At 53.7% G+C, this 22899-nt stretch overlaps 1 long non-coding RNA gene across 1 annotated transcript; it reads right to left on the minus strand.

Moving 5' to 3' along the window:
• Window positions 1-435: 435 nt before the first annotated feature.
• LOC309333297 lies at window positions 436-3426 on the minus strand. Its single transcript, XR_014152455.1, has 4 exons — window positions 3374-3426; window positions 2173-2257; window positions 1349-1476; window positions 436-533 (listed from the first exon to the last, which is right to left on the minus strand). It is a non-coding gene; the product is annotated as an uncharacterized lncRNA (long non-coding RNA).
• Between the last annotated feature and the right edge of the window lie 19473 nt (window positions 3427-22899).

The following is a 22899-nucleotide window of genomic DNA, read 5'->3' on the forward strand; positions in this document are numbered from 1 at the left end:
GCCGATGGCACTCGGCAGAACGTTGGGCAGAGGCCGTAGCAGGAGGCTGGCGAAGAGGGTGGCTGCAGGGAAGCGAAAACATTTGCATGAGAGGAGGCGGGAGCAGGAGGAAGGCCAGCTCCCAGCCAGGACAGGCAGTGTGGTGTAGTGGTTAAGAGCGGTAGTCTCCTAATCTGGGGAACCGGGTTCGCGTCTCCGCTCCTCCACATGCAGCTGCTGGGTGACCTTGGGCCAGTCACACTTCTCTGAAGTCTCTCAGCCCCACTCACCTCACAGAGTGTTTGTTGTGGGGGAGGAAGGGAAAGGAGAATGTTAGCCGCTTTGAGACTCCTTAAAGGGAGTGAAAGGCGGGATATCAAATCCAAACTCCTCCTCTTCTTCTTCTTCTTCTTCTTCTTCTTCTTCTTCTTCTTCTTCTTCTTCTTCATGTTGCCACTGACGTTGTTGCTCTCAGAGTATTTCAGCAGCTCCCGCAGGAAAGCCACCACGAAGCGGAACACGTTCTGGTGCGACCGCGGCAACTGGCAGATCACCTGCAAGACAGGGAGGGGCGGTTTGGAGTTTCAGTGCAGAGCTTTGCTAGAGGAGGGGCATGGATCACTAGCACGGTGTACTTGTTATGTTTGCAGGTTTAGACCTGGCATAAAAAAAAGAATGTTTAAAATGGTAACCGGACTAGAACTCTGCTGGGAACTTTGGGGAATAATACAACTGTAGAGTCGGAAGGGACCACAAGGGTTAACTAATCGAACCCCCTGCAATGCCTAAGGTGGGGCTTGAACTCAGGACACTGAGATGAAGAGTCTTATGCTCTACCAACTGAGATATCTTGGGGGAAGGGCCATAGCTCTGCAGTAAACCACCTGCTTTTCATGCAGAAAGTCTCAGGCTCCACCCCCAGCATCTCCCAGGAGGGTAGGGAACATCCCTTGTCTGAAATCCTGGAGAGCCACTGCTTGTCAATTTCGACAATACTGAGCTAGATGGCCCAGTATATGGCCGCTTCCTGGGTTGGAAATTCAAGCGAGGTTCACTGAAACAGGTGGGCTATTGTTACAAGTCCTGGTCAGAAAGCAAAAAGGCAACATGTGCGCACCCCACCCCCCTCCACAACCGAGAGGGATGGTTATCGAAGGAGACATCAGCAACCTCTGCAGTTAACAAGGCTTCCCAGACCAGACTAGCCCTCCTGCCAGTGTGCCGGTTTACTGGCTTTCAGGGATGTTTTAGTGGATTTCCTGTTACTTGCGGCAACATTTCGACTAGATGACTTTGGAAATCCCTTCTGATTCTATGCTTCTGTACACACCACAGACCAGCCAGGAAGAGATGGGGCTCTGGGGCCGACCTGGCGACAGAGGTGGCTGTCATGTGAGCACTCAAGGCAGCGCTGATACAGTTCATAGCAAAGGACTGGTTCTGGCACTGCCTCCAGGAAGATGAGCAGAGCTTCGGCCACCGAGTGGTCACTGCCAGCTATTGACAGCCTGGCAAGGGAAGTGTTCTGTCCTGTTACCTGCAGCCTGCCTCCTTCCCAGGCTGGTCCAAAGCAAGAAGCTTGGTCCTTATACATCTGGGCCCACCTTGCAAGTTCCCCCTTTCAAGGTGGACCTTGAACCCGCAGCCCTGAGATTAAGAGTGTCACGCTCTACCAGCTGAGCCATCCCACTGTAATTATCCCACACCTCCCCTCTTGACGAAGCTGCCTGCAAAGCTGATCTGCCGAGGAAATGTCCTTCTGCAGGCATGGTTTCAATCCAAACAACAAATACTGGTGGTCAACTCCAAAAGTGCGGTCAAGAAACCCTGCTTGCCAAAGAACAATTGAACGCGCCCTTGAAGCTCCTTTGCAGCCATGCCTTTACCTGTCTCCACACCTGACACCACGTATGATGCTAGAAGTGGGGCTTGCGGGCCTGTCAAGGTTCCCCACCTCTGCTCTATCTAGCCAGGCTGATGTTTTCAAATGGGGGTTAAAGCTGTGAAGATGTTTGGATGCATGACTGGACTTGACTGTGGGCATTTCATTGTGCTGTGTCCCAGAGCCTTAAGGGTGGGGTGGCCTAGGAACCTAAGCCACCAGGTATATAAAAGTGAGGTCCACTCCAGCCAAGGGCAAAAGAAAACCACCAAGCAGCCCTGCTCCCCAACAATGCCCCCCAAAGAGGATACGGATCGTCTCGGGAATGCTGGTGTCCAGGCACTCAGTTATCTCCTGCAGCTCGTCCTGCGTCCCCGGCGTCTGGAAGAGGTCCTCCTGAAGCAGAGTATCACCCATGCGTTAGGAAGGGATGAGGTACATCCTGGATAGCATGAAGAACAATCCAGCCTTGGGGTGCATAATGTGAGGTCGAGGAATGGCACAATGGAGAGAAGCCCATCACCAAGAGAGCTGGCACAAGGGCTGAGAATTGTATCCCGCCTGCTTTCCACAGTAGCATTCCTACTACTCTTCTCCTGATTTGGGGCAATGGGAGAGTGAAATCATTCCCCGCTTCTTCTAGTGGCGAGTCTCAGAGAGCCGCTTTGCTAGGGAGAGACAGACAATGGTTGGGAACACTTGGGTTCTTCTGAGCCGCTCTAAGGAAGACCGTATGCTGGATGTCCCACCCGCTGCCGCTCCACCAAGGTGCCACTATTCTCTTTTTTTAAAAAAAATTAAAAAATAAATAAATTATTAAGAGTTTAAAGATTACAAAAAGAAAGAAAAAGAATTAAACATGACAATATAATAAAATACAAAAAACAAAGACAAAAACACTACATGAAACATTGAATTAACAAAACAAAACAAAAACAATTAAAAACACTTCCAATATTTTCAATCTGAACTTTCATTCACTTGTTTCATTGACTTCCTCACGCCTCCCTTTTTGTATTCCACTTCAATTAACTGTTTCAGCAATTCCTTTCCATCTTCCTCTGTTAATAGACTCCATATTCTAACCTTTTTTCCCCCTTTAATACATTAACAATCTAACTGCACCTAGTTCCTTATAACATTTCTGCCAAAGCCATATAACTTCACTCCACCATTTTTCTATAGCTCATTAGTTTTACAATATTTCTGTAAATAATCGTTAATTTTTTTCCAATCTTCTTCCACCAACTCTTCTCCCTGGTCTCGGATTCTGCCAGTCATTTCTGCCTATTCCATATAGTCCATCAACTTCATCTGCCATTCTTCCCGGGTGGGTAAATCTTGTGTCTTCCTCCACCAAGGTGCCACTATTCTCACAGCAGGAGTTTGTAAGAGCGAATCGGTAGCTAAGATATAAATCCATTGTGGCGTTTGGAACCTGCACACCCCAAAACTGGTACTGGATTCCAGCCCACACCCATCCTTTCAATGGTACCGTCCCCCTCAGCTCACCTGGTGGCAGGCATTCTTGAAGAGGTGGTCCACCAAAAGCCAGATCTCCTTGGCCGCTCAGTGGAGTCATCACCATCCTGGGGTACGATATCCAGAAACTGCTTCTCCTGGAGGTCCAATGACAAGCGGGACTGGCCTGAGAGCCTGACAGAATGTGTGCCTGTGTGCATTCTTTCCTTGCTCCAGCTGGGTGGACAAGTCTTGCCCTCTGAGGCCACAACTAGGGCTGGGCGATAGCTGGCTTTCAACACGGTGATATATCACTAGCTAAACACTGCAATACACCAATATATCATGATGTCTGAAATAAGATGGAGCTATGTAGAGGCATTGGCTGGCTTCACGGTTTCCCCCGCATTGTGATTTCTGCTGCCCCCTGCAGGAGGGCAGGGGAAAGCTGAACCGGCAGAGTCCACAGGGGCTGCAGGAATCTCGAGAAGCATTGTCTGGCTTCACAGTTTCCCCCCCATCTGGTGTTTTTTGCATAGTACACACACACATCATGATTCGCAATAAATTGCCAGGTCAGAAATTATGAAACCAGTCTCACTATCTAGACTTGAAGCTGATTTGAAAATATATCTATATTGACGTATCGCCCGGCCCTAGCCACAGCAAGCATCTCAAGTGGGAAAACAAAAAACAAATTGCTCGCACCCCAAATCCAAGCTCCCCCTCCCCCTATTAATATGCAGCTAGTAATCCTCCCACTCCGGATCTGCAGTTCACCCCAAAGCTTACTGAATATGCAGCTGTGGACATGAGGTTTGGCTAATGTCAGGGGCTCAGGAGCAGAGACACAGGGGAGAGAGGAAACGGAGAGCGAAGGGGAGGAATCTGAGGGCAGAGTAGGGGAGTATGACAGTGGCCCGAGAGATTCCATGAGCTTCTCCAGCGATTCAGAAGATTCCCAGAGGGGGGCGCCGGTGGCCAGGGCAAGGGGGGTCCCAGGGGGGACACACCAGAAACAAGGGGCCAGCGGGGACTCCCAAAGCAGCAGCGGGAGATCAGGACCAGTTCCCCCACCAGAGCGGAGTGGGGGGGAAGAGTCCCATGAATCAGGGCCAGCGTCTCCCCCAGTAGGGAGAGAAGATGAGTCAGGGCTGACCACGCCTCTATCGGAGAGTGAGGGAACGGAGGGGAAGTCAGGTCCAGCTAGCCCCCCCGAAGAGGGAAGCAGTGACAGGAGCAGTGTAACGGTCAGGAGAAAGGTTGCCGGCTGGGCGCGCGCGCCAAGTTCAAAGGTACAGGCGCGCGGGACGGCAGAAAACCCGGATTGGGAACCAGGTCCTAAAGCCCGCCGGAGGCAGGGGGAAGAATCCGGGGACTCAGCGTCAGAAGAGTCCAGAAAGGGCAACACCCCAGCGGGCAGACGGACCCAGAGGAGGAAAGAGCAGAGGAGGAGGTGGAGCAAGGCTAGAGTCTTAAACTGGTGTCTAGGGGGAGGAGATTCAGACGGAGCTTCAGCGGTCTAGAGTTGAGACGTAGAGCTGCGCGCCACGGCTTTGAAATCGAAACTGAACCTTAATAAAGACTGTTGTATATAACAAGAACTGGCGTTGGTCCTTTGTGAGCTGGGACCTTGGGCAGCTCTGACAGCTAACATTTTATTTACATTGCTGGAACCTGCCCTGGGACCTTAGGGTGAAGGGCAGGAAATAAGTAAGAACAACAGCAACAGAACATGGATGGGCCTTCATAGGTTGATGGGCTGCAGCCCCAGCCAGCATGATGAGATGATGGGGTCACATGTTCACCACCCCTTGTCTAGAGCACGTTGCAGAGGCAGTGGTAGAAACTGAGCAACAGCTGGAGCCCCAGCCCACGACTTTGTCTGGGCAATGCAGCACACAGCAGCTGGTGAACCATGCCTCCAGCCTCCTTCCCATCTTCCTCTCCAGAAATGTTCAGGGTGGTTAGTTCTATCTCAAGCTACCACATTCAAGAGAAAGAGAAAGAGAGGAGGGGGGAGCAAGAGAGCTTTAGGAGCACAGCAATGGCAAGCAGCCCATCACTAAAAGGAGCTGGCAAGGATGGAGAATTTGACCCCCTCATCCCCAGGGCAGCTGTTGATTAGGACCCAGTTCATCCCCCCTCCCCCCCTCCCCCAGGGGGAGGGAGGGAGAGAGAGAGAGAGAGAGAGAGAGAGAGTGTATTGGTGTGGGGAATGACACATACTGTATCAGAGTCTTAGTGCAAGAGTAGCTGGTGCATGCTAAAGAACACAGGAGCCTTGCTGGGTTAGATCAGCATTTTGTTCCCACAATGGCCAACCACATACCCTTGGGAGTCCATAGGGACACGGGGACAAGTTTGGAGGACAGGTGAAAAAACCCACAAATTACATTTAAAGTTCTGCGAGATGCAAAGGAAAGCTTGCGTTTTAAACTTGCATTTTGCAGCTTGTTGCTTGGTGCGGTTAACGGAATGGGGATATTGAGAAAGAAGAGACTTGGAATTAGAAGGTTAGGACTTCAGGGTTAGATGGCTTGGATATTTGTGGTAGATCAAGTCAGAGTAAATGCGCACCTTGAGAACCACTGTATTAGACGTGGGTGGCGTATTAAGAATCTGAAAATAGATATAAAGTTAGTTTATACACAAAGACTCTATTTTGGGTTTCACCAGAAGACACTTTTTATAGACAAAAGGGTGACGCATAAAGAGAAATGGTTAATCTATTGAGAGTGAATACACAGCGGCCACATGGACGGACGGACACCCACACCCACACACCCCAGCATAGCTTCAACTTTTAGCACAAAAAGTCTTCAGCCAGATGTCATGCAACCCTTTGGCAGGGGCAACTTATCATTTTATTGATTTTCCATAACAAAGAATTAAAAAGGCGGCCAATCTTGCAAAGGAGTGTTGCCATTTAAACTGCTGGTGTGACGTAGGAACCCAAACAAAGAGAAGGAACCAACTACCCAGAGTCTGCTTCCGATTGCCCTTGTTCTCCACCTCCCTCTATCCTAACCAGCCGCAAACAAGAGTTCAGATTTGAAAGCCTTGTTATCACCTCATTCCCTTCAATTAGCCAGCTGCTCTGGCAGATGACATCAGTTCCTTCCCGCTCCCAATATTCCTGCTCCTAACCTGGATAGCCATAGCCCGGAAGCTGAATCTCAGGGGAACGCCTTTGGGCTGGGAAGGGCTCATCTTTTCTGGGCCTCTTCTCCCCCTCAGGAAGGGGTGCTTGGCTCCTGGCCTGTGAAATGCGCTCAAAATGTCAAGATGCCTTCTTTCCAGGGAGCCAAGGGAGAATTTGAAATACCTCCAAACCTTCCCATGTCAGAGATGCAGGAGTTGCGTCACCTCCAACTTCCTCAGGGATGAAGCAGCTATGAAAAACGAAACATCCCACCTGGGCACGGTTTCTGAGAGAGCAACAGCAGAAGACCCAGACTCTGGCAAGATGAGCATTTGCCCAGTGGATTCTGGTCAGTCCGTGAGGGCAGACAGGGGATGGCTGCGGTGGCCGCCAGCCCCTTCCCACTCCATCTCAGATACAGAACGCATTGGCTCTGCCACTCCTTGGCTCTGGCGCCACCTACTGTTGGCCTCCTTGCCTTCCACCCTCCCAGTCCCAATGAGCACCATCCACCCCTGGTCCAGAGGTGCAGAGCAGTAGTTAGGTGATCTTGCGGCCCGGCAGAACTCGCCCCCAGCCACGGACAAGTTAGCTCTTCTTTCTGCCTCTCCTCCACCCCCCCTCCACCCATTCAATTCACCCTGGAAGTACAAATATCGAAAAGTAAAATGTTAGAGGTTCCCCCCACCCCATAGCAATATAATTGGATTCAGCTAGCTGGTCAGTCTACTTTCGGTTTCACTCCTGGCTCCTTGTGAAATTAATACTGCATCAGAAACCCCCCAAGCAGATATCCAAAGTTCTTTGGCATTTCTCCAGTTGTTAATGAGATGTCTCTTCTAGTCCAGGGGAGTCTTTTGATCTTCTTCCAGGAAACCAAGAGACAAAAGCCTTGATTTTCCTTTTTTTCTTTTTCCAGTCATTTCCACACAGTTAGTCATTATTAGAGTTATTAAAACCTTCTTATATTAACAAATGCATTTTTTTTAGTCTCCCTAGCTTTCCTGGTGACCTTCAGCTTAAACACAAACTGCTCTAGAGTGAGAAAAACCCATCACACTCAAAAAGCCCAGCTGGAGGGACCTGGAAGTGTGCGGGGAAGAGCAGTTTTGTAGTGGCTTTGTTGCACAGGAGCACCAAGTTCACTAACTGGCTGATTCAGAGTGAATCCCATGCAAAAAGAGTGCAATGGTGTGTGTTTCAGCCAGCCATCTGGCTGCTGCAACTATTCCCTGGGTGCCACCACACTGTCCTGTCTGTGTGTTTGGAAGGGAATGGGAGCTATGCTCCCCCCGGAGACACGCCACTCCTTCTTCCTTAGCTGTGCTGCTCAACAGTTGAGGCAACCTTCACAGTTCTGGGATGCCGAGGAAGCGAACCAATAGTCACGGTCACCTGTACTGGCTCTGTATGACCTATTCTGACAGGTGCTGCCTTTCATATTCACGCCCAAGAGCCTTTCCGCTCCAGAGATCTGGGGCTGAACCCGGGATCTGCACGCCAAGGCTGGAGTAAGAAAGAGCCCTTGCCAGCTGGCCACATTGGGCGCCTGCCTGGAGAGTGGAAGTCGGGGGTTGGAGGGACATCGTGCTGCTCCTGGCAACCCCCACCCAACCCGAGATCCTCCTCCGCCTGAATCCCGCTTCCCCCGGGACGCACTTCCCATCCTGGAGCGGCTGGGGTGGGAGCGCTCCCCACCCTCCTTTCCAGACTCTCCTCGTTCTTCTTCTTCTTCACACAGGATGGCAAAAGACCTAAGTTTGGAGGACAGGTGAAAAAACCCAGGAATTACATTTAAAGTTCTGCGAGATGCAAAGGAAAGCTTGCGTTTTAAACTTGTATTTTACAGCTTGTTGCTTGGTGCAGTTAACGGAATGGGGATATTGAGAAAGAAGAGACTTGGAATTAGAAGGTTAGGATTTAAGGTAAGGTTACCAGATTTTTTTTCAAAGAATCCGGGGACACTTTTTCAAAAGAGAAACAAATGTTATTTTTTAAAAATCTTTTTTTTAAAAAAAAAAATAGAAGTAATACCTTCTCTTCTGGGTCTCCTCTGTCGCATGGCCTTCCTCTGGGCCCCAGCCTGATCTCTTGGAGTGCTATCTGCCCTGGAGTAGGCTCGGGTCGGGCCTGGGCTCGGCCCCGTGTCCTTGCCCTCCTGGTGCTCTCCTACCTCTCTTCCTCAGCGGCAGCAGCCCGGCAAGGTCGGGGCTCCCCTCTTTTTTCTCCTTCCTCTTTCTCTCTCTTCCTTCTCCTTCTCCCTGGGTTGGCTCCGGGGTTTTTACTGGCCCTGGAGCGCCGCTGGGCAGTCGGCCACGTGGCCGGGCGCTCTCGCTCCCGCCTCGATTTGGGTCCTGGGGGGGTGTCAGCGGTTCCCCCAGTTGACGCGCCGGGCATCCCTGGTTCCCCCTCGGCAGTGGCAGCGCAGGCGGCAGTCTCAGCAGCCCGGAGCCAGCCTGGTAGTGCACTTGGCTCTGGCTGGCTTCAGGAGCTGCTCATTGCCGTGGCACCTGCCATTTTGCCTCGCCGGAAGTCCCCATATGATGTGTCTTGTGCCGTTGAACCAATCACGCAACATTCCTTCCCTACTAGTAAATCTACAAATCTACAATCTGTTGGGGAAAGATTTGTAAATCGGGAGACTGTCCCCGGGAGACGGGGACATCTGGTAATCATTCTGTAATAGGGCTTCTCCTGCCTTTGCCAGTATGTCAGCCTTCTCAGCCTCCTCAAAGAGGGCGTTCAGAAGCTCTTGTACGTCTGGCCATATGGGATTGTGAGTGGAGAAGGTGGCGCAATCTGAATGAGTCCCTCTGTCTTGCTCTTTGGTCACTGTGACCGAGCACCATTTTGGGCCGATCAGGATCTATGGGGAAGGGGATCCACCCAGAAGTTTTGGAGGGAACGGGAAGAGAAGCTTGGTCAAGAGACTGGCTCATGTCAGAAGGAGGCCTGACTGCATCCTTGGCGAAGCCCAGGGCAGGGCAGGAAGGCAGCATTGCCCAGCGGGAAGGCATTTGGAGGCAAATCATCAGCAAGGAGCAGAAAATCCCCTCCCCTTCCCTCAAGAAGACTGAAGAATCTCTAGTCGGCATTCAGGTGAGTTCAGCATCCCAGGTCTCTGGGGTGTTCCTGTCCATTACAAAGCTGACTTGAGGCTCTGTGTGCTGGTCCGGGGGGGGGGGAGGTTACCGTGGGGCGAGGATTCACCTGGTTCCTGCTCCTGAGGATCCGGCACAGGTGCAGGCGCTTCAGAATCAAGGCCCTGCCCCAGTTCAGCTGGCCCTGGAGGCGGGGACTCCTGTGCAGGCTGGGATTCCTCCGGTTCAGCCTCTGAGTCGGATTCCCAGGCCATCACACCATCCCCCCTCCCAGGCCCCCCCCCCTCAATCGAGGGTCTGGACCCGGCTTGCTGGGGTACGCCGCATGGAAATCTCGGAGGCAGGTAGGCGCATGGACGTTGGCTGCTGGTTCCCAGGAACGGTTCTCCGATCCATACCCCTTCCAGTCTATGAGATACTGCAGCTTTCCCCTGCGGTATCGGGAGTCCAGAATGCGTTCCACCTCGTACTCAGGCTCCCCCTGAACCAAAACTGGCTGCGGTCGGGGACGGTTCGGGTGGAACTCGTCGGGTGGGGCCACCGGACTCAGAAGGGACCTGTGGAATACCGGGTGAACCTTCAGGGTTGCGGGCAACCGGAGACGGAATGCCACAGGCGAGACCTGGTCCACGATAGGAAATGGGCCGGTGAAACGGGCGTCCAGCTTCCGCGAAGGTCGAGAAGGGTGGAGGTGGCGAGTGGAGAGCCATACCAGGTCACCGACATGGAGTTCCGGCCCCGCCTGGCGGTGGCGGTCGGCCTGGGCCTTGTACGCCTCCTTGGCCTGGTGCAGTTGCTCCATCAATAGCTGTTGCTGGGACTGGAGCTCCTGAAGCCACTCCGTCACCGCAGGGACTGCGGATGCCGGCAGCACATCCAGAAACCGCCGTGGATGAAAACCGTAACTGGCCTGGAACGGGGTCTGCTGGGTGGACGCATTCACCGCATTGTTCTAGGCGAACTCCGCCAATGCTAGGTGGTCAACCCAGTCATCCTGCTGGTAGCTGCAGTAACACCGGAGGTACTGCTCCAGCACCGCGTTCGCCCGTTCCGTCTGGCCATCGGTCTGTGGGTGGTAGGCTGACGAGAGACAGACCTCTGTCCCGAGGGTCTGGTGCAATGCTCGCCAGAACCGGGATGTGAACTGAACGCCCCGGTCGGACACCACACACTCAGGTAGGCCATGCAGGCGGAAGACATGCTGAAGGTACAGCTGAGCGGTTTCCTTAGCTGTGGGTACGGATGGGCAGGGGGCACAGTGCACCATCTTAGTGAAATGGTCAGAGAAAACTAGAAGGCAGGTACAGCCATGAGACGGGGGTAAGTCCACTACAAAGTCCAGCGAAACCGTGTGCCAAGGACGTGGTGGGACTGGCAATGGCTGAAGTAGGCCGGGGGGTTGCCCGGTAGGGCCCTTGGCCCGCCGGCAGACATCACAACCAGCGACGTAGCGAGCCACGTCAGCCTTCAGGCGGGGCCACCGAAACTCACAGCTTACCAGATGGGTGGTCCGATACCGCCCAAAGTGTCCCGCTGCTGGGGCATCATGGGTCATCTGGAGAACCTCAGCCCGCAGTGGCCCTGGCGGGATGTATAGGCGACCGTGGTGCAGCAGAAGGCCCTGATGCAAGACCAGCCCCGGATACTGAGGGCATGACCCTTCGGCCAGTTCCCGGAGTCGTTCCTGGGCCCAAGTGTCGACACGCTGCTGTTCCCGCACCCGAGCCTGCAGTGGCTCAGCCTCCTGAGTTGCCAGAAACGCAGCCGGTGGTAGAATCGTGGTGGGTACTGCTTGCTGTACCGTGTCTGCGTTGTCTTCAGGTTTCCGGGACAGGGCATCCGCCTTCTGGTTTTGGGAGCTAGGGATGTAGTGGATCCGGAACTGGAACCAGGAAAAGAACAACGCCCACCGGATCTGCCTTTGGTTCAGCTTGCGGGTGGTCTGGAGGTACTCCAGGTTCCGGTGGTCAGTTCTCACCTCCACCGGGTGTCGTGCCCCCTCAAGATGGTGGCGCCAGACCTCAAAGGCCACCTTGATGGCCAGTAGTTCCTGCTCCCACACGGTATAGTTACGCTCCGCTGGAAGGAGCTGGCAGGAATAGAAGGCGCAGGGTAAGAGTGGCGCATCAGGTCCGTGCTGCTGGGACAAAACGGCACCGAGAGCCGTACTGGAGGCGTCGGTCTCTACCACAAAGGGTCGAGAGGGATCAGGATGTTGCAAGATCGGCGCTCTCTGGAAACAGGCCTTCAACCCCTGAAACGCCTCCTCTGCCTCCTTGTCCCAGGAAAACGGCGTCTTGGGGCGCAGTAGCCGGGTCAACGGGGTGGTGCGATGAGCATAATCTGCAATGAAGGTCCGGTAATAGTTGGCGAACCCCAGGAATCGCTGTAGGTCCTTGCGGTTCCGAGATGCCGCCCATTCCCGAACCGCTGCCACCTTCCCAGGATCCATCTGCACCCCATCTGGAGAGAGTCGGTGACCAAGGAAGTCCACTGACCGCTGATGGAACTCGCACTTGCTGAGCTTCGCATGCAGGCGGTGCTCCCGCAAGCGCTGCAGTACGGTCCGGACATGACCCTTGTGGCGAGCTGGGTCACGGGAGTAAACCAGAAGTCCTGGAACACGTGGTTGATGTACCGTTGGAACACAGCGGGCGCGTTGCACAATCCGAAGGGCATAACCAGGTATTTGAACTGCCCGTACCGGGTCCCGAATGCTGTCTTCCACTCATCCCCGGCTCGGATCTGAATTAAATTGTAGGCCCCCCGGAGGTCTAGCTTGGTGAACACCTGCGCCCCTTGCACCCGCTCCAGCAACTCCGAAATAAGGGGCAAGGGGTACCGGTCCGGGATGGTAATTTTGTTCAGGGCCCGGTAATCATGGCAAAGGCGGAGCTCCCCACATTTCTTCTTAACAAAGAGCACTGGCGCAGTGGTGGGCGAGGTAGAAGGCCTAATGAACCCACGCTCCAGGTTCTTGCGCAAGAAGTCCTGCAAAGCCTCGCGCTCTGGCTCTGTTAGAGAGTATAAGCGACTCACCGGCAGGGGTGCTCCGGGCTGGAGGTCTATGCCGCAGTCAAAAGACCGATGCGGCGGCAGCTGGTCTGCCCCCCGTTCCTCGAACACGTTTTGGTAGTCCCGGTACTCGGCGGGGAGCGTGGATGCAGCCTCCTCAGTGGGTGCGGCTGCTAGCATCTCGGACTGAGCATGGGGACATGGGTCTGGGAAGTGCACAGTCCGATTGACCCAGTCAATCTGAACATTGTGAGCCTCCAGCCAGTCCATCCCGAGCACCAGGGGGAACCGGGGCATGGAGGCAATGTCAAAAGTTCGCACCTCCCGGTGCTGCTGGAGACACAGGACCAAGAGCTGGGTCTCCCGAGTGACAGCACCCGAACGCAGGAGCCGTCCGTCAATTGCCTCCACCTGTACCGCTTCTGGCTTGTTCTGAAGTGGCACCTGATGATGAGTGGCAAAGGCAGCGTCCATATAGGAGCGGGTTGCCCCTGAATCCACCAGAGCGTGGGTAAGAATCCAGGGCCCACCTGGAGGGTAGAGACGCACTGGAACCATGAGGATGTTACCAAAAAGGAGCAATGCAGCAGCGAGCAGCAGCAGCCTCTTCAGCTGCAGGTGGCTGGAAAGCCAGACAGGATGTTTGTGACTGTTACCATGGGAAGAAAGGGGCAGTCCATTCACTGTACTGAGCACCGGACGTGAGCTCAGTGTGTGTCATGTGACCTGTACTGGAAGTACATGGGTGGAGTTTAGTTGTTCTCTCTGCTGTTGTAAGAGTGTGCAGACATGTTTATCTGTATGGCTGCAAAAGACAGAAATAAAAGCATGTAGATACATTTCTGTCTGTTTCTTTCCCCTCCCTGGGGATAGCAAAGGGGAGAGAGAAGGAGTGGTGTGTTCTTCTCACATCTGGGAAGGATCGCCGATCACAGACCTCGCCTGTTTTCCTGCCGGGAGTCGTAGGGGGAAGGTCAACAAGGAATTCAGCCGGTGCCTGCAGCCTGGCACATTCCTCTGACCGAGGCAGGATTCCAACAGAGATGTCGCAATTCCACTGGTGAGGGCCCCTCTTGCATGGTTTGGGACCCCAGGTTGCTAGGGCCTTCGGCTACCGAGGTTGGCGGTCTTCCTGCGACTGGCATCTTCTCGGGACAGGATCGGGCGTAATGTGCACTCCCACCACAGTAAAGACACAGGTTCCCCTCCCGACGCCGCGTCTTCTCCGAGGGGGAGAGGCGAGGTCGCGCAGCCCCGAGCTGCGTTGGCTCGTCCGGCAACTCGGCTGTGGGCGTGGAACTGCTGGGAAGGACTGGAGCCAGGAGCCGGGGGTGCTGGCGGTCCCGGGCCTGGCGACGGTCCTCCAACCGATCGTCTATCTGCAGGCTCCGCTGAATAAGGGCGTCCAGCGTGGTGGGACGATCCATCATGGCCAACTGGTCCAGTATCTCGTCCGACAGTCCCTCAAGATACTGGTCCCGAAGTGCAGAGTCATTCCAAGACAAGTCTTGCGCCAGCAGCCAAAATTCCATGGTGTAGGCGGCCGCAGTGGACTTGCCCTGTTTCAAACGCCTAATTGCCCGGTTGGCTTAACTCTCCTTCTGGGGGTTGCCGAATGCGGCCTCCAAATGGCTGCAAAACCCCATATAGTCTGTCAGCAAGGGGGAGTCTTGCCTGAGCAGCGGCAATGCCCACTTGGCCGCCTGGTCCTTTAACAAACTGATCAAAAAGTGCACCTTGGTGCGGTCGTCAGGGAAGTTCCGGGCTCGCCCCTGAATATACAACTTGGCCTGGGCGAGGAACATGGGAAAGCTGGCCGGGGCCCCATCAAATTTCTCTGGCAAGGCCACTGGGTACTTGCCTGGAGCTGGGGCGTCGGCCACAGGAGCCGGTAGGGTGTCCAACCGCTGCTGAAGTGCCGTAACCGCATCGCTGAGCTGCTGCACGGTGTGAGTCAAGGCCTGGTTCTCCTGGGCCAATGCCACCAGCGTGGCTGCCTGGTCGGCCATGGCTTCTGGCTTTTCCCGAACGCACCCCAACGAAGGGGGAGTGCGGGTGGGGCGGGAGCAAACTGAGCTGGTAGAGGGGGGGGGAGGAGGTTACCGTGGGGCGAGGTCCAGGACCTGAGTTGAGGGTCGGCAGACAGTCCTCCTCGGGCGAAGCGGGGTCCACAGAGGGAAGCCGGGCAAGGACAGGAACTCTGGGGGAAACAGGACTGGATGCTGGCCGAAACAGCTCATCAACGACGTTGCTCCCGCAACCTGGGACCGGGCTGACTGGCCTTTATCTTCTCTGAGGCCAGGGGCGGTCCCGGCCCCCAGGAGACCCGCCTCTCCTGGCCTTAAGGCGAGCACTCCTCCTGGGAGAAACCAGTTCCCTTCGCCTCTCTGCCCTGAGCCTCTGCAGTTCAGGAGAGGCTGAAGGGTTACTGGGCCCAGGGGGAGACTCACCTGCAGGCACTGAGTCCTCAACCACCTCTGGAGCCAGAGTGGATTCACCTGGTGCCTGCTCCTGAGGATCCGGCACAGGTGCAGGCGCTTCAGAATCAAGGCCCTGCCCCAGTTCAGCCGGCCCTGGAGGCGGGGACTCCTGTGCAGGCTGGGATTCCTCCGGTTCAGCCTCTGAATCGGATTCCCAGGCCATCACACTCCGTCAACTGAGCCCCTACACTCCTTGCGTACATGAAAGGGGCACAGAAAGGATGGGAGGCAGCCTTTTCCTGGAGCCTTGGGCTGCTCCTGCTACCGTCTTACCTGCAGCAGTTCACTCGCAGGCTGCTGACCCTTTTCCTCCATCACCTGGATGATCCTCTCAAGAGAGGAGAGTTTCCTGCAGAGTCTGGCCAGCTGCTCATCCCTTCTCCCTGCAATCTCCTTCTCCACCTCTTCCACATGATTCAGCAGGCGCTTTTCTTCTTCTTCTTCTTCCAGGAACTGGCGCAGTTGTCTCAACTCCTCCACAGTCTTCAGCCTCTCCGTTTCTGAGGAGGTCGGAGTGAGGAAGAGGGTCAGCCTTCAAAACATCAGCAAGAGAATTAGGATTTGAATTGAACTGCTCCCACCCTCTCAGCTCACAAGTCCTCAGGCTTCTCCTTGACTGCTTTTCACATAATAAACAACAATGGGAAATCAACTCCATTTAGCTGCATTCAAAGGAGAACTTACCTAACTCGCAATTCTTGGGACCATCGGCTGGGTGAGAACTGCAGGGCCTGCTCCCTTCCAGGGCCTTTTCCAACTGGCCCAGGAACAAACTTTTGGAACAAACTCTTGGGGAAGGGTGGGAAGTGTTCTGCCATTGCTTCCCTGTTCCAGGGGGTTAATGTGCTTTAAAATGTCCTCAAGCAGTCGGTGGCAATTTAAATTTTTATTTCTTTATTTCTTTATTTCCATTGTCGGGGGTGGGTGGGATGGATATTTGGTTGGGGATTAATTTTAATATAATTGTTCTGTTCCTTTTTGTTGTTGTTGTTGTTCTATTGGTTCTGTATAGTTTGTGTTTTGTTTTGAAGGGGCGAGATCAGGGCTGCCTGGGAGTGGGGCCCCAGCCAACACGATGGCTGGGACAAGTTCCACGGGGGGGGGAAGCACTGGGACACCCGATCTCGGTGATCATGGGCAGGAGGCGGAGTTACGCTAAGACCAGACCATGTCATTACCGAGGAGGCAGGTTTAGTCGTTGTTTGAAGACTATCCCTGCCTCCGGGTCTGGCCTTGACCGGATGGATACTGGAATCAACAGGGGAAACCCACATGACCTGAAGGTGTTGCTGTGTAATGCCAGGTCAATGATGAATAAAACCACTGCCATCCACGACCTGATTGTGGATGGAGGACTTGACCTGGCATGTGTGACAGAGACCTGGTTGGAGGAAGCAGATGGGCCTGTCCTTGCCGCTGCTTGCCCACCAGGTTTCTCTTACGCACAGCAACCCAGGTCATGTGGGCGGGGAGGGGGGGTTGCAGTGATTTTTAGGAAGTCACTAGCTTGCACCAGGCGTCCTACTGGGAAGATCCAGTTTTCTGAGTGCATGTTCTGGAAGTTGGGCAATAGGGGCAGTACAGGATTCCTTTTGGTGTACCGACCTCCCCGCTGCACCAAGGATTCCCTGTCTGAGCTGCTTCAGGTCGTGGCGGATTTTCTCCTGGAGACACCTAGTTTGGTTGTCCTAGGGGATTTTAACATCCATGCCGACACGGCCTTACAAGGGGCTGCTCGGGACTTCGTGGAAAGCATGGCCTCCATGGGGCTGTCCCTGAATAAGTTTGGCCCAACTCATAGTCATGGACATGCCTTAGACCTGGTGTTCACCTCTAGTGACGTGGGTGATCTGACGCTAAGTAAAAGTGAAACAAAAGAAGTGCCATGGTCAGATCACTTCCTGGTGCAACTGGACTTCTCCGCGACCCTTCCCCTCTGCAGGGAGGTGGGACCAATTCGGATGGTCCGCCCCCGCCACTTAATGGATCCAAATGGTTTCCAGAGAGTGGTAGGGGATGCTTTATCCCATGTTGATGGCCTTTCAGCTGATTCCCTGGTGGCCCGCTGGAATGCGGAGTTAACTAGGGCTATCGACTGTCTGGCTCCGAAACGCCCTCTCCGATTGCATGGAGCCCGGGCAGCCCTGTGGTTTTCTTCGGAGCTGAGGGCGATGAAACAATCGCTGAGACGGCTAGAGCGTCGGTGGCAAAAAACTCACTCCAAATCTGACCGGACACAGGTTAGAGCTCAACGGCGAGCCTACCAAGTGGCGATAGCGACGGCGAAGAAGACTTTCTTCACCGCCTCTATTGCATCTGCAGAAAATAGTAGCAGGAGACTTTTTCAGGTGGTTCGGAATTTAACGGAACCACCTTTACCACCGGGGCTTTGTAAAGACCCCAAGATCTCCTGCAACGATTTTGCAAAGTTTTTTGCAGATAAAATCACTCATATTCGGAAGGAGCTAGACACCACCGTGGGAGCAGGGCTGGGGCGGGAGAGTGCTAGAGCTCTGTCTGGTCAAGTTGCATGGAATCGATTTCAATCCATTACCCCCAAGGATGTGGACAGGCTGCTTGGACGCGTGAAACCAACCACCTGTCTCCTGGATCCTTGCCCATCCTGGCTAATAAAAGCAAGCCGGGAAGGGCTGGGCGATGGGCTCTGCGGGGTGGTGAATGCTTCCCTCTGTGAGGGAACATTCCCAGATCCGCTGAAAGAGGCGGTCATTAAACCGCTTCTTAAAAAAACATCTTTAGACCCGGCCAGTATGGCCAACTATCGCCCAGTCTCAAATCTTCCATTCTTGGGCAAGGTGATTGAGCGCGTGGTTGCTGAACAACTCCAGGCATGCCTGGAGGATGCGGACCATTTGGATCCCTTCCAATCGGGATTCAGGCCTCATCATGGGACTGAAACTGCCTTGGTCGCGCTGGTTGATGATCTCCGGCGAGCTAGGGACAAAGGTGAGAGTTCTTTCCTAGTTCTGCTGGATCTCTCAGCGGCCTTTGATACCATCGACCATAACATCCTTCTGGACCGTCTAGAGGGGCTGGGAGCTGGGGGCACTGTTATACAGTGGTTTCGCTCCTTCCTCCTGGGCCGTGTTCAGAAAGTGGTGGTGGGGGATGAGTGTTCAGACCCCTGGGCCCTCACTTGTGGGGTGCCTCAGGGTTCCGTCCTCTCCCCCATGCTTTTTAACATCTATATGAAGCCGCTGGGAGAGATCATCAGGGGGTTTGCACTGGGTGTCCATCAATATGCAGATGATACCCAGCTCTACCTCTCTTTTAAATCAGAACCAGTGAAGGCGGTGAAGGTCCTGTGTGAGTGCCTGGAGGCAGTTGGAGGATGGATGGCGGCTAATGGATTGAGGTTGAATCCTGACAAGACAGAAGTACTGTTTTTTGGGGGACAGGGGGCGGGCTGGTGTGGAGGACTCCCTGGTCCTGAATAGGGTAACTGTGCCCCTGAAGGACCAGGTGCGCAGCCTGGGAGTCATTTTGGACTCACAGCTGTCCATGGAGGCACAGGTCAATTCTGTATCCAGGGCAGCTGTCTACCAACTCCACCTGGTACGCAGGCTGAGACCCTACCTGCCCGCGGACTGTCTCGCCAGAGTGGTGCATGCTCTAGTTATCTCCCGCTTGGACTACTGCAATGCGCTCTACGTGGGGCTACCTTTGAAGGTGACTCGGAAACTACAACTAATCCAGAATGCGGCAGCTAGACTGGTGACTGGGGGCGGCCGCCGAGACCACATAACACCGGTCTTGAAAGACCTACATTGGCTCCCAGTACGTTTCCGAGCACAATTCAAAGTGCTGGTGTTGACCTTTAAAGCCCTAAACGGCCTTGGCCCAGTCTACCTGAAGGAGCGTCTCCACCCCCATCGTTTTTCCCGGACGCTGAGGTCCAGCGCCGAGGGCCTTCTGGCGGTTCCCTCATTACGAGAAGCAAAGCTACAGGGAACCAGGCAGAGGGTCTTCTCGTTAGTGGCGCCCGCCCTGTGGAACGCCCTCCCATCAGATGTCAAAGCGATAAATAACTACCTGACATTCAGAAGACATCTTAATATTTTAGTGTATTTCTGGTTTTTATGGAAGCCGCCCAGAGTGGCTGGGGAAACCCAGCCAGATGGGCGGGGTACAAATAATAAATTATTATTATTATTATTGGGAAAATATGGAGACCAAAACAGCAATCTTTTGAAATTCACACCTCTGAATTTCTCAAGGTTGACCCAGCCAGGTAGTGTTCACAAAAAATGTATTTATGAGGGCAAAGCACGTATCAACATATTTATACGAGAAGGTAGCCACCCTAGCATTTGATTCATTTTCAGAATAATAAATAAATAGCAAACCGATATGGAGAAAGGAGAAATGGGGAGAAGTTGAAATGGGCAGATTTCCCCCTCCCTCCTCAGTCCGGACTTGCTTCTTGAAGTGCTTGTTCCCTCACTAGTAAGAATAGGGACACTTCCAAGGAGGTCTTTGCTTTCCTTGTCCAGGTCTGCTTGATAGGCCAGAATTTCCCCTCTCTCTTTCCTCCGAATCTCCAGGCGGCGACAAAGAGAGGCGATGAATATTCTACTGGCTTCTTGGGTCCAGTGGCCTTGCTATAATAGCAAAGTAATTGACTGGAGGAAAGAAAAGTACAGAGGTTTTCAACCTGTTTGGGTCCACGGCTCCCTGGACCAACTCCCTTCTTTCTGCGGCACCCCTGTGGGGCTCAGGAGACCAGTTAGGTCCCCCCTTGCTTGCCTCCCCTCCCCCTTTCTCGAACAGCCTCCCTGGCGGAGTGCTCTCTCAGCCTCCTCTCCTCTCCCCTCTCCTTAGGAGTCCTCCTCTTGGTCTCTGAGCTGCCCCCGCTGCCCCCCAGGGGCCTGGGACTTGCCTGTCCATTCCCAACAGCAAGGGCCCCTCGCCAGTTGGCTTGCTTCCTCTGAGGCCGCCTCAGCTCCTGGCAGCCCCCACCCCCTGGCCAGCCCCAGAGGCACCATTCTCTGGGGGAGAACAGCTGGGCAAGCCTTGGGGAGGCAGAGATGGCATCCGAGGAGGGAGGGAAGGAAAGAGGGACAGAGGCCAGTGTCTCCCGCGGCACCCCAGCTGCAGAACTGGGATGGGAAAGGTTTCTAGTCCAACTAACTGGTCTGGAGAAGAGGAAAGGCAGCCATGCTTGCTCCTTTGTCTTCTCCGAGGAGACTTCCAGCCTGACTTCTCATCTTGAGGCCCCAGCGAGAAGTGGGAAGAGGAGGAGGAGGAGGAGGAAGCATCCCCAGAAGAAGTGTGCTCCCCACCAGTAGGTGCTTCCACCCCCCACTCCTAAATCTGCTTCCAACAGATACTTGGGGGGGGGGCATCCTGCACCATCTGGTCAATTCCTGGTGTTAGGAGAATTAGAAGGTCTAAGATATAAACACATACATAAATACCGTAAGTAGTTCTCATCACAAAAGAATATGCAGGTAAACCCATGAACAGCCAGGTAAACCCATCAACAGGTTTCCTGCCCGACAGGAGTCTGCTGTAGGCCGCCCCTTCTGTGATGTATGTATGATGTATGGAGGGGTGGTCTTGGGCTCCAGGTGGGCAATTTCAAATGTCTATATAAGGACTTGGTTCGGGGTCTCCTCCTCCCTCCTGCGTGGGGGGGGGGGGGCGGTGAGCACCCTGTTGCAACAGGTAGTAAAGGTCTGGCTTACTAGCTGCTTTGCTTCTCAATATTCTCTGGTTGGCCTCTGTTATTTTCTCCTACCGATAGAGAAGCTACAAAGGGACTCTCCCTGCCTTGGTCCCAACCCAAATCTTTGAAGCTGCTGTATTTCAAGGGAAGATCCCTTGGCCCCCCTGGCAGAGAGAAAGACTTTGACTCCCTCCTCCCAGCCATCCCAGCAGCCCTCAGGCTTCCCCTTGGCTGCTCCTAAGGTAATAAACAACCACCAAGTAATACCATGCCTACTTTGGATCTGAGAATTAAGAAGATCACCTGCCAAGAAGAATACACAGCTATTTCTCCCCCTCAAGGTACCTTGTATTCCTCGACAGCCTCTTCCAGAGGAATCACCTCGTGGTGTCGGTGCTTCTTGGATCTGCCCCAAACCACACAGATGGGGGCTTCACCCTCCTTGCAAAAGAGTTTCAGGGGCTCCTGGTGCTTCTCACAGACTCCTCCTTCCCCTCTGGAAGACTGAGAGTCTTGGCTACTTCGACAAAGGTAGCCAATTGCCGATTGCGGACGAGGCTCCTTCTCTGGACTCCAACTCGGCCTTGAGGACAGGAAGCCAGCCTCCTTTTTGCCCCGCTGCACTGGATCAGGCCGGACCGGCAGAAGTTGTGCCCACACTCTGGGATGGTCCCTGTGTCGTAAGAGAGTCAGGGTCAGAGAGGGGAATGAAGGAGAAGGACCCTACCAATCAAATGGATCAAATAGATCGTATTTGCCTTGGGGAATGGATCCTTTTTCGCTGTATCGAATTGTATCGTTTTTGCTGTATCTTTCTCATTGACTTTAAGAATGGATCTGAATGTATTTTTCGACTCAAATGTATTTTTCCTCAAAATGCTGTACTTTTCTAAACGTATCCAAATGTATCCGAATGGGTTTTTGTATTTCCCCCCAATCTCATCGCCTAGAGAATGTTCCTTAAATGTAACAATCTCTTGTTCCAAATGTATTTGATACAAATGTATTCGAGTGTATACTTTTATGGGAAAACGTAGCTAGGACAATGTGGATATATATATATATATATATCTCTTGCTTATAGTGCCTTTGAACGGTCAACGTTCCACCCTCTATCCTTTCAGGAGCTGCCAAAAACACTCTCCACACCACACTGCCATCTACTGGGTCCACAAATGATACCATGAATACACACAAATACAAGCTCTAAAATAAATTAGTTTTATTTTCCCATAAGTATGCAAACTTAAGACTATCACACCTGAATTCATAGCTATGCAGAACAGGATTTCCCCACCTTCCTCGATCGGATAGCTGCCTGCGCGGCTGTCTTTGAGGGGGGTGGAGGGAGAAACGGGCAGGATCGACATCGGATAGCTGCCTGCCTGCCTGCCTGCCTTTTTGCAAGTTCTTACTTCCTGTACTGCTTGAATGGAAGAGGAAAACTTCACTTACTAATTAATTATCTTAAGCGAGGCAAATGTTAGGTCAGGAAGCTCAGCGCAGTATACCTGAAGGAGCATCTCCACCCCCATCCTTCAGCCCGGAGGTCCTCCTCCGAGGGTCTTCTGGTGGTTCCCTCCCCGCGAGAAGTGAGGTTGCAGGGAACCAGGCAGAGGGAGGGCCTTCTCGGTGGTGGCAGCCTCTCTGTGGAACGCCCTCCCTACAGGTGACAAGGAGATGAGCAACTATCAAACCTCTGGAAGGCAGCCCTTTATAGGGAGGCTTTGAATGTCTGTTGTTTTAATATGTGTTGGAAGCCGCCCAGAGAGGCTGGGGAAACCCAGTGAGGTGGGTGGGGTACAAATAACACAATTACGCTTATAGCCCCCATTTCCTGCAAGGAGGTCCAGTTGGTGTGCACAGTTCTCCCCCACCCCACCCCCATTTGATCCTCACAACAACCCTTTGAGGTAGGTTAGGCTGAGCGTGAGTGCCTGGCCCAGGGTCACCCAGTGAGCTTCAGGGCTGAGTTGGAATGCCTGCCCCCAGCATTCCTCCTCTGCAAGGCCTGCCTCCTCCCATGACAAAGTCTGCTCACACACTCTCAAGCCCCCATGGATGGCTGAGGCAGGTAAGGTTGTGTGTGTTGGAGGAGGGCAGGAGCAGGCAAGGTGAGCCATGCCCCCAAAGGAGGCAGCTGCAGC

Source organism: Podarcis erhardii (genome assembly GCF_964252035.2).
Source record: "Podarcis erhardii genome assembly, chromosome: W".
Lineage (NCBI taxonomy): Eukaryota > Metazoa > Chordata > Lepidosauria > Squamata > Lacertidae > Podarcis > Podarcis erhardii.